Source organism: Lupinus angustifolius, chromosome LG20, assembly GCF_001865875.1.
Source record: "Lupinus angustifolius cultivar Tanjil chromosome LG20, LupAngTanjil_v1.0, whole genome shotgun sequence".
Classification (NCBI taxonomy): domain Eukaryota; kingdom Viridiplantae; phylum Streptophyta; class Magnoliopsida; order Fabales; family Fabaceae; genus Lupinus; species Lupinus angustifolius.
Genome location: NC_032028.1, coordinates 21,747,016 through 21,758,000, shown reverse-complemented (window position 1 = coordinate 21,758,000; position 10,985 = coordinate 21,747,016).

The following is a 10,985-nucleotide window of genomic DNA, read 5'->3' as shown; positions in this document are numbered from 1 at the left end:
ATTTATTTATTTGTATCTAACAACTAACTATTCATCACTTTTATATATTAGAATACCATTAAACCGGTGTTGAAATTTATTCCACAAAACCGAGATGGTATTAAAAGGTACTTAATAATTAAGTAATAGCTAATTGCTTCGATACCATTATCCCGGCGTTAGAATTTATTCTAACAAAGCCGAGATGGGGCAAAGAATGAATGACTTATTTACATGATTATTAAAGAAGTTGTAACTAGAATATTCTTGAAATCATTGTATCGGCGTTAGTATTTATTCTAACAAAGCTGAGAAGGCGAACAAAGAGTAAAACTGAGTTCTCTTACTTAAGCAAACAAAAAGAATATAACGAAAAAGAGAGTAATAACCTCTCAACAAATTGGCACTACTATTAGGACGATTTGTTGAGGGGGATAAACTCCCAACAACACCGAAAATATCTTTCAACAAATTGGAGCTGCTGCTGGGGAATTGCTTTAATAATAGAACATTTCATATTTATATTTAATTTATCAAATAATTGTGCATAAAATTTTCTTTCTCTTGTATAAATTTATTTTTCCTTTTGTACATCTTTGTTTTTATGATTTGTACATATGAAAAAAATTAAAAACTCAAAAAATTATAAAGTGAATTAGTGGAGTGAAAACCCACTAGTTAAGAAACCTTTTATTGTTGTTATAAAATTTTTAGGGGATGTGGAGGTACCCCTGATCAACGTTTTCAAAAGAATAACATAAAAGGGATTGAAATAAACATAGATTAGTGGCTGGACTTTTTTCAAGAAGGGAAGCCACTTGAGTCCTTAAATGTTAAGTATTCACCATGTACTTTTTGATGATCATACTTTATCTTGTGATACTTTAACCAAACATCTCTATCAACATGCGTTAGTAAATGATTTTGAAATTGTCAAAATAATTTTTAAAAAACTAAGAGCATGCTTGTTACATTTGTTTCAAAAATGAATTTTTCCAAACTTGAGAACTCCTTTAACAAAATAAATTCATGAAAGTCTGAATGGATTTATTTATAGATGTTTGGTGTGATAAAATGTATTTTGAAATTCCATAAATTTTGTTTGGACTTCCATTTTATCACTTGGGTTTGAAATATGATTGAATTTTTTTTTTCTAAACATCAATTTTCATGAAAAAGCATGTTGTTTGGTTGGAATTCTCTCAATCAAATTTAATTCATGAATTTGTGTCTTAGAAAATTATAAATTCATGTGAATTGTTAGACTAACCTCAAAGCAAAAGAAAATTGCAAGTTCTGATTTATAGGAAAATAAGTCCAAACAGATAGACAAAAATGAGGAGTTGATGGCACCACTATCTAGGAGAGGAGAATGAAATTCTGTGTTCTCCTAAAAATGGTGGTTAGTTTTAATTTTCTTTTTCATTCTTTCAAAATATTATACAAACTTCCTAAAAATATGTTTTTGACTTGAAGACAAGTCAAGTACTTATGTTGGGGAGAGTTTGTATAAAATTTTGAAAGAATGAAATTTTGCTGTATTTTAAAACTTTCTGCTGTTTCTACTTTATTTTAATTTTTTTTAGTGTGTTTATTTTTATTTTTAGTGTGCTTATTTGTTAAAATTATTTTTGAGTGTGTTTATTTTTTCTTTTTGAAGATTTATTTAAAAAGTGAATTTTGTTGAAACTAAACAAAGTAAATAAACACAAACCTGGCTTAAACATTTTTCAAGATCAATGACTTTGTAAATTACAAGCTTTGATGAGCAACATGAGATGAAAAATTAAAAATCTTGTGAATAATTCATAATGTTATAACTTGGATAAAATGCAAACTTTTTGGAAAATCATTTATCATGACCTTGTGAATTTGTTTGAAAATCAACGAGTTGCACATAAACCAACCTTGTGAGGGAGTGTAAGCCAAACACAATACTTATGTGACCTTAGTGAGAAACTTTTTGGTTTTGCACAATTGATTTTGTTTGAATCTTTCTTTACTTGGTTGCACACAATTTGATAGGATATGATCAAGGCAAGTTCTTTCAATTAGAATGAGCCACTTGACCAAAAATGACCAACCAAAAATAGGAATATCCTTTGTTAACCCCTTTGAGCCTTAAAATAAAATTTTATGTTCAAAATCAACCCTTGAGCCTAATATCGAAAAATAAAAATAATCTCCTATACTTTTCTAAGTAAAAAGAGAGCATTTTTTCAAACGAAAGGTTGATGGAAGAAATTAAGTTGGGGGGAATGGTTGGCCATGTAACAAAATGTTCAAGGAAAATCTCTCAATCTCCTTACAAATAAAAAAGTAAAGAAAAAGATCCAAAATAAAAAGGAGTGAAAAGAGATTGAGAAAACTAAAGAGAAGTTACACAAAAATGTCAAGAAAAAGAATGAGGGCAGGAAAAATGAGGAAACGTTGAAAGGAGTATATGTTTTTAATGAAAAATTAATTTTTGCACTCTTTTAACTTCGAAAGTATCTTTGAATATATTGAAAAACCAATTTCCTTTGATAGCCAAGTCTCATTACAACCTAAATAAGACCTTAGTGATTCCTGAAAAAATTGTGCAATCAAAGTAAGTGTTGAGATGAAAAACAAAATTAAATTCTTGCAAACCAAACAAGTTGAGTTTTGAGTGAAACACTTACATGAAACACTTATCCCAGTTGGTTCCATTCTTGAACCGTGTGTGAAATGCATCTCTTTGATTGATAACATTTTTAATAAGTGAATTGCTAAATGAGTTTTTGAAAGGATGTGTTCAGTTCTTAATTTGAAGCATTATGAGCAAAGTCACATAATCATAAACACATCTCATGGAACTTAAAAGGAATTATGCATAAGTTTTGATCTTGTACAAAACTAAATTTTCCAAAGCCAAGTGGTCGTTATTTTACCTTTGGTTTGGGGACAAACAAAGTTTTAAGTTGGGGGGAGATTGATAAGTGTCAAACATACCTAAAATTCATACACTTTTATGGCACTTATCTTAAGCATAATTGAGAAAAACCAACTTAAAACAATAATTTTTGTATAAGATATCACAATTTGGTATATTTGTGTTTGTATTTCCTTTTTATGTATTTTGTAGGAATTAAAATGAAGAAAAGAAGAGAAAAGATTCATGGTCAATAAAGCAAAAAAGTCAAGAAAATCTAGGTGCTCGACGAGGCAGCTGAGCATGGAACAAGCCCCGCTGAGCTGACCTGGCCACCAGCTTGACCTGGACACCAGCCTGACCTGGACCAAATTGCTCAACCAGGCAGCTGAGCGGACCTGCTTAGCCGCTCAGCCTAGCACCAGACTAGACCTGGCATGGTCAGAAATATGCTTGACACGGTCATACATGAGCTTGGCACAAGACCAAAAGATGCTGAACAAGCTACTCAGCGATCCAACTAAGCAGCTCAGTGGAGAACCAGACTCCTGACCAGATCAGAAAGCACCAAGCCACGTCTCAGTCAACACAGTCAGAAGCTACTGAACAAGCAGCTTAGAGGTGAAGCAGGTGCGTTGGGCGGTGCGTACCAGACTTGACTTCACCATAAACAAACCATGAAGTCATCCATGACCTCACCTCAAGTAGCCCACCATAGGCTTTTCAGAAGTAGCTCACAATAGCTTGTCTCATAGCCCACAACTAGCTTTGATGAGTCATACGCATGGAGGTGACTAAGCTATTTGGTCAAGGGATCAAACCCATGCTGAAGGGTTTGGTCAACTGCTGAGCGGTCCAAAAAAGTAGCTCAACGGTCTGGCATGAGGCCTATAAATAGGAGGCAAATTCCTTCAAGCAACATATCACAATTCATCATAAAATAATCTCAAAAACACTTGAAAGAAGGAATTCTCTCATTTAGGAATTCTTTCTTAGTTTAGAGTTTTCATTTTCAAGTAAGTTTTGTAATTTTTAGTTTAGAATTCAAGAGGAGAAAAAGAGAAGGCAAATGAGATACAAAAATCAATTTTGTACTCTCATTTGGAACTCAAAACCATACAATCCTCGGATGGATAGCTCATGCTCCTAAACATTTTCTTTTGAACAAGGTTATGTAATTTTCTACTTCTTCTTAAATTTGAAAAATACTTAACACTCTTTTTAGATTGATCACCTAAAAAATAATTTCAAGTCAATAAAACTATTAGAGTCACCAATGGTTAGGGTGTGACAACCTAATCTCTTTTATGGTCGTAGTATTGTTTAAGTGATGAATATAAGTGTTTATGATTCTACCATTTTAGGATATACACTAAAAGGAGGATTTCAGACATTGGTGTTTGGGGTTAACTAAAGTAAAACATAAGAACTTGTCTAAGTAGTTCAAACTCAAAAAGAAGATGAGAAATATGTTTTCTTATTCAAAAAGATTTTGTCTCCTCAAGAATTTGTGAATACTTAGTTTATTTTCCTTGTTGATTTATTTATGTGCAAATGAAACCGAAAAACCATCAAAATATGTTTAAACCATTATTTGTGCTTTGACATGTTTACATGATTTATTTTATTACCAAATCACGAGAAGATAGGAGATCTTAGTAGGCGAGAGAGAGAGATAAAACCAAGGTTGTCAAGTTCATAGAGATCAAGAAAGTAGCGTCTTGCATCTTGTATTGGAAGTGTGTTTGTAACGAACATTTAATTTCCATGATGAAGAAAAATATCCCAAGATCAGAAAGGAAGGCCTGGATGTAGTCGTGTCTCGTTCTTCTTTTACAAGTGGACCCGCGAATGAACCATGATAAAACTCGTGTCTCGTTCTTCTTTTCCCTTATCTTTTTACATTTCTACATTACTTGATTTACTTAACTTAATATGCATATAATTCTATGTTAATTGCATATTCTGTACTGTGCATTTACTGTTCTTAATTGTCTGTAATAAGTGTATATAAGTTTAGTTGAATCTTGGTAATCTTGGAGATCGAAAGAAAACTGTTTTCATTGAACAAGAACTAAAGAATCGATTAAGTTGTTTAGTTAATCGATTAATAGTAGATCGAGTTAATCGACTAAATCTGTGTATAATCGATTGAATAATGTATAATTTTGTGTTTTCTCTTTATTTATCAAGCAACGGTAATTGTGTACTGTATAACCTATTCACCCCCTCTAGGTGAGTGACAAAGCCCTATAGGACCCAACATCTAAGTCTTTAGGTACTTCTATCCTTATACTCTATAATATACAAAGAGTAGTAATGCTCAAAATATTTTCAAAAGGAAATTGAAAGCTACAAGTATTAATGAAAATAATTTTCAAAATATTGTGTAACAGGTTACTGTGACAAAGTAACAGGTTACCATAACTAAGTAACAAGTTACATGAGTGAGAAACGAGTTACCCCACAAAAATTGAACAAGGTAATCAATTACACCTTTTAAGTAACCGATTACACAATGTGATAATTAGTTATTCAGTTGGACAGAATGTTTGGGTAATCGATTACATTCTATGACTAATCGATTACACATTTTGATAATCAATTACTCATTTGGACAAAATGTTTGGATAATCGATTACATCCTTTGAGTAATAGATTACACATTGTAATAACCAATTACTCAGTTGGACAGAATGTTTGCGTAATCGATTACGTCAAAGTTGTAATCGATTACTGAGAGTTGTTGCACTAGTTTTCTGATTTAAACTGCACAGTTTTCAACCCAAACGAAATGGTTTCATTCCAATCGAATGCTACCTTTTCATAGAGGTGTTATGGCTTATTGGAAAGCCTATTTAAAGGCATTGAAACTCATAATTCATATACATAACTCACATACATAATCGATACTTTTTATGAAATACTTTTTCGGCACTTTCTGCAACTTGATCTTAACTTTCAGATTAAATTTTCTGAAGTTGCTTTAAGTGTGGTTTGAAAGATTTTTAAACCTTCTGAGCATTATTATTAAGTGTATAAAGAGTTACTGCATTGCAAGAAATCATTGTGTCAAATCTTGTAAAGACAATCCTTGCCATAGTTAAAGTTTTTCATCATTAAATTATTGAAATACTTTCTTTCACAGGGATGTGATAAGAAAGGGGATAGAGTCACTTGGAAAGTTTGTTTTCCAAAGAGTTACATAGATATTAGAGAGTGATTAAGGTACAAGGAAATCTCGGGGTGAGAATCTATAATTGCTACTCTTAATATCCAGTGAAGAAATCTCTTGTGTTGTAGGAGTACTGAATGTAACCTTCGGTGGACAAGAAGGTGAACCAGTATAAAAATCTCCAAGTAATCTCTTCTCCCTTTATCTCCTTAAATTTATTTTATATTTTTCTGCATAACTTTTCCGCTGCTACTAACTCTGAAATTTGCAGAAAAATATGACATAGATTTAAGTCAACTAATTCACCCATTCCTCTTAGTTGCCATCTCAGTCTTACAATTGGCACTAGAGCTTTGAGTAAATTATTCTCAAATCTGATCCTGTATCTAAGATGGCCTCAAGATAATTCCTGGAAGAAGGTTCCAACATCAATCGCCCTCCAAGTTTTGTTAGAGAATGCTATGACTTCTAGAAAATCAGAATGAGAATCTTTATAGAATCTCAAGATCAGGATATATGGAATGTGATTGAGGAAGGACATTATGAAACTTCCACTTTTGTCAATAGTGTAAGCGAAGTAAAGCCAAAATCTTCATGGAATGATGAAGAAAAAAAGAAGGTGCAATACAATCTCAAAGCAAAAGAACAACCTCACCTCAACACTTGGCATTGATGAATTCTTTAGAGTGTCAAACTAAAAATCTGCTAAAGAAATGTGGGATACTGTAGAGACTACACACGAAGGAAGAGAGGAAGTCAAAAGGTCGAGACTCAACACTTTCTCCCAGGAATACAAAATGTTTCGTATGAAGCCTGGAGAGAAAATACTAGATTTATAAAAGATATTTACTCACATTAAAAATCATCTTAATGCACTAGGAAAAACATTATCAAATAGTGACTTGACCTTAAAAGTTCTACGATCACTCACCAGAACATGGCAACTAAAAGTAACATCCATTATTGAAAAGAAAAGTTTATCAAAAATGTCATTGGCTGCTTTATTTGGTAAATTGTGGGAACACCAATTCGAACTCAGCTAACTTGAAAAACATAAAGAGATGAAAGACATAAGTCTTTTTTTAAAGAAGTTCAGGAAGTTCCTTAAAAGGAACAAAAGCACTAAAACTAGACAAATGAAGAAATTCAACAAGAATAATGACGCTTCCACTTCAAACCAAAACTTTACATGTTTTGAATGTGGAAAGCCTGGTCACATGAACATAGAATGTCCAAACCTGAAAAACAATTCCTTCAAAGGGAAAAATGAAATGAGGACTGGACGAAGAGCCTTCATAGCTTGGGAAGACAATGATACCAATTCTGCCTCTGAACTAGAAAATGAAGAACAAGCCCATCTCTCACTTATGGCATCTAATCATTCTGATGATGAAGATGACAATTTGAGAGCTGTCCGCAATCTATGGTACTTGGACAGTGATTGCTCCAAGCACATGATGGGCGACAAAGATAAGTTCTCTATCCTTACTCTAAGGGACGAAGGTTATGTTAAATATGTTGACAACAACAAAGGAAAAATACTCGGAGTTGGAAGAATCGATAAGCCACCTTCAACAACTATGAAAGGAGTATTTTATGTCGAAGGACTCAAGCACAACTTGTTGATCATAAGTCAAATATGTGACAAAGAATTCCATGTGGAATTCTACCATGATAAGTGCATCAACGAAAGTAAGGATTCTAAAAACTCTAAACTAATTGGTAAGAGGATAAATAATATATACATGATTCACTTATATTCTACTTTACCAATAAAATGTTTAGTTGCTAATAATAATCATTATGCATGGCTTTGGCATAGGAGAATTGCTCACATTCATATAGATCATTTGAATATACTAATTAAGAAAGATTTAGTTATTGGATTACCCAAAATGAAGTTTGTTAAAGACAAACTATGCAGTGCTTATCAAATGGGTAAACAAACAAAAACTTCTTTCAAACTTAAGCATATGGTTTATTCTGATAGACCATTGTTGTTACTACACATGGACTTATTTGGCCCCTCAAGGACCAAAAGTTATGGTGGTAACTACTTTGCTCTTGTTATAATAGACGATTATTCTAGATCTACTTGGACTCTATTCTTAGTTCATAAGAATGAGGCATTCAATGCCTTTAGAAAATATGCTAAAAGAGTTCAAAATGAAAAATCAGTGAAAATCGCTGCTATAAGAAGTGATCATGGGGGAGAATTTCAATATGCTTCTTTTGAAGAATTTTTTGATGATCTTGGTATCAATCACAATTTTTATGCTCCTAAAACACCATAACAAAATAGTGTTGTAGAGAGAAAGAATCGGTCCTTAGAAGAACTTGCTTGTACAATGTTGAATGAAACTAATCTCCTAAAATACTTTTGGGCTGATGCATTTAGTACAACATGTTAAGTTTCAACCAGAGTTCTTCTAAGACCAATTTACAAGAATACCCCCTATGAACTCTTTAAAGGTAGAAAACCAAATATTTCTCACTTTCATGTTTACCAACTTATAAAGAGCATTATTACTATGTACACAAAAGAGTTGATTGGATTGCAAGTTACATTACTTTCAAACTTGTAAAGGCAATTCCGCCATTGTTGAACATTCTTCATCATTATTGCACAATACTTTCTTTCACAAGGGTGTGATAAGAAAGGGGATTAGAATCACTTGGAAAGGTGTTTTTCCAAGAGTGACTAAGGATTAGGGAGTGCGTAAGGGACATAGAGATCTCGAGGGTGAGATATTGTAATTACAACTTTTATAATCTTTACTGAAAAATCTCTTGTGATTCAAGAGTACTGGACGTAGCCTTTGGTGGACAAGAAGGTGAACCAGTATAAAAGTCCTTATGTATTCTCTTCTCCCTTATCTCTTTGATTATTTATTTGGTTAATTTCTGCATATATTTTCCGATGCCCTTTAACTCTTGATTTTGCAGAAAAAGTGGCCATAATTTTAAGTCAACTAATTCACCCCCCTCTTAGTTGCAATCTCATTATTACAATTGGCACCAGAGCTATTTTTGAGTAAGATATTCTCAAATCTGATCCTATATCAAATATGGCTTCAATATCATTCCTAGGAGAAGGTTCCAACATCAACCACCCTCCAAGCTTTGTTGGAGAGTGCTATGACTTTTGGACAATTAGAATGAGGATCTTCATAGAATCTCAAGACTTGGAAATATGGAATGCAATTGAAGAAGAACCATATGAACCATTCACTGTAATCAACAGCGTAAGAGAAGTAAAGCCCAAATCTTCATGGAATGATGAAGATAAAAAGAAGGTGTAGTATGATCTTAAAGTAAAAAACATCCTCACATCAACACTTGCCATAGACGAGTTCTTTAGAGTATCAAACTGCAAATCTTCCAAAGAAATGTGGGATACTCTAGAGACAACACATGAAGGAACATAGGAGGTAAAAAGATCAAGACTCAACATCTTTCCCAAGAGTAAGAAATGTTTCCTATGAATCTTGGAGAGAAAATTCTAGATCTTCGAAAGAGGTTTACTCATCTTACAAATCACCTTATTGCTCTTGGTAAGGTACTATAAAAAAATGAATTAAACTTGAAGGTTCTAAGATCAGTCACTGGAACATTGCAACCCAAGGTAACGACCATTTCTGAAAAGAAAAGTTTATCGAAAATGTCTTTGGCTGCTTTATTTGGTAAATTGCAGGAACATGAATTAGAGCTCAACCAACTTGACCAACGTGAAGAGCAATAAAAGAAAAAAAGATGAATATTTCTCTTAAGGCAAAAGTAGACAAATATGAATCATCAGAAGATGAATCTGAGAAGGAAGATATGGAAGATATGAGTCTTCTTGTAAAGAAGTTTAGCAAGTTCCTTAAATGCAGCAAGAGTGGCAAAATTGGACAAATGAGGAAATTCACCATGGAATATGAAAAAGAACTCCTTTTAAAGGAAGAAGGAAATGAGGACTGAACAGAGAGCCTACATTGCTTGTGAAGATAATGATACCAGTTTCGCTTCTGAACAAGAAAATAACGAATAAGCACATCTTTCCTTGATGGCATCTCATCATTCTGATGATGAAGAGGTAAACAATACTCAACTATATTTTTCTGAGTTACAAAATGCATTTAATGACTTGCATGATGAATATGTTAAAATCACAAAAATGTTTCTAAAACAAAAAACTAAGTTAGATGCATTTAGAAATAAACCCTCATCATCTTCATGTCAAAACTGCACTATTCTTGAAAATAAAGTTTCAACTTTAAGTCTTGAACTTAATAAGATGAACAAGATTAGTAAAAGTTTAGAAAAGATCATTAATGATCAAAGACACTCAACAGACCGAAGAGGTCTTGGCTATTCAAAAAGTCATGGTTCAAAGAAACAAAGTGTCTCAACTAAGATAAACTTTGAAAAACAAGGTATCCATGCATTCAAAAGTAGTAAAAATAAATCTAGCATATATTAACATCAACCCACATGTACATCTTGCAAAAACCATGGACATTCACCGAATACTTGTAAAATTAGAAAATATGGTGTACCCCTTGAATGAGCATGTTGGATAGAGTTCTTATTTCAGAAGCTTTAATTACCAAATGGCCAACATAACTACTTGGTATTGAAAGTGTGCATGTCAAGAGGAACACTTTGGAAAGCTCTCTTTATATGTCATCGTTTTGATGAGGACAACTTGTGCTAATAAGAGCTTGAAGATCACCAACAAATCAACATGCTTAAGTCTTTGATTGGTACTAGGCTTAGACTAGAAACTAGTTTAAGTTGAGTCTAAGGCTTAGGTCACCTAATACATGTCTCATATGCATAAATCTTTTAAATCATTTCATCTTTGAGATATGTCATTCATAATATGTTCATGCATCACATAAATACATGTATATGTGCAGTCTAGGCATAAACTAAGTGTTAAACATGTATAAA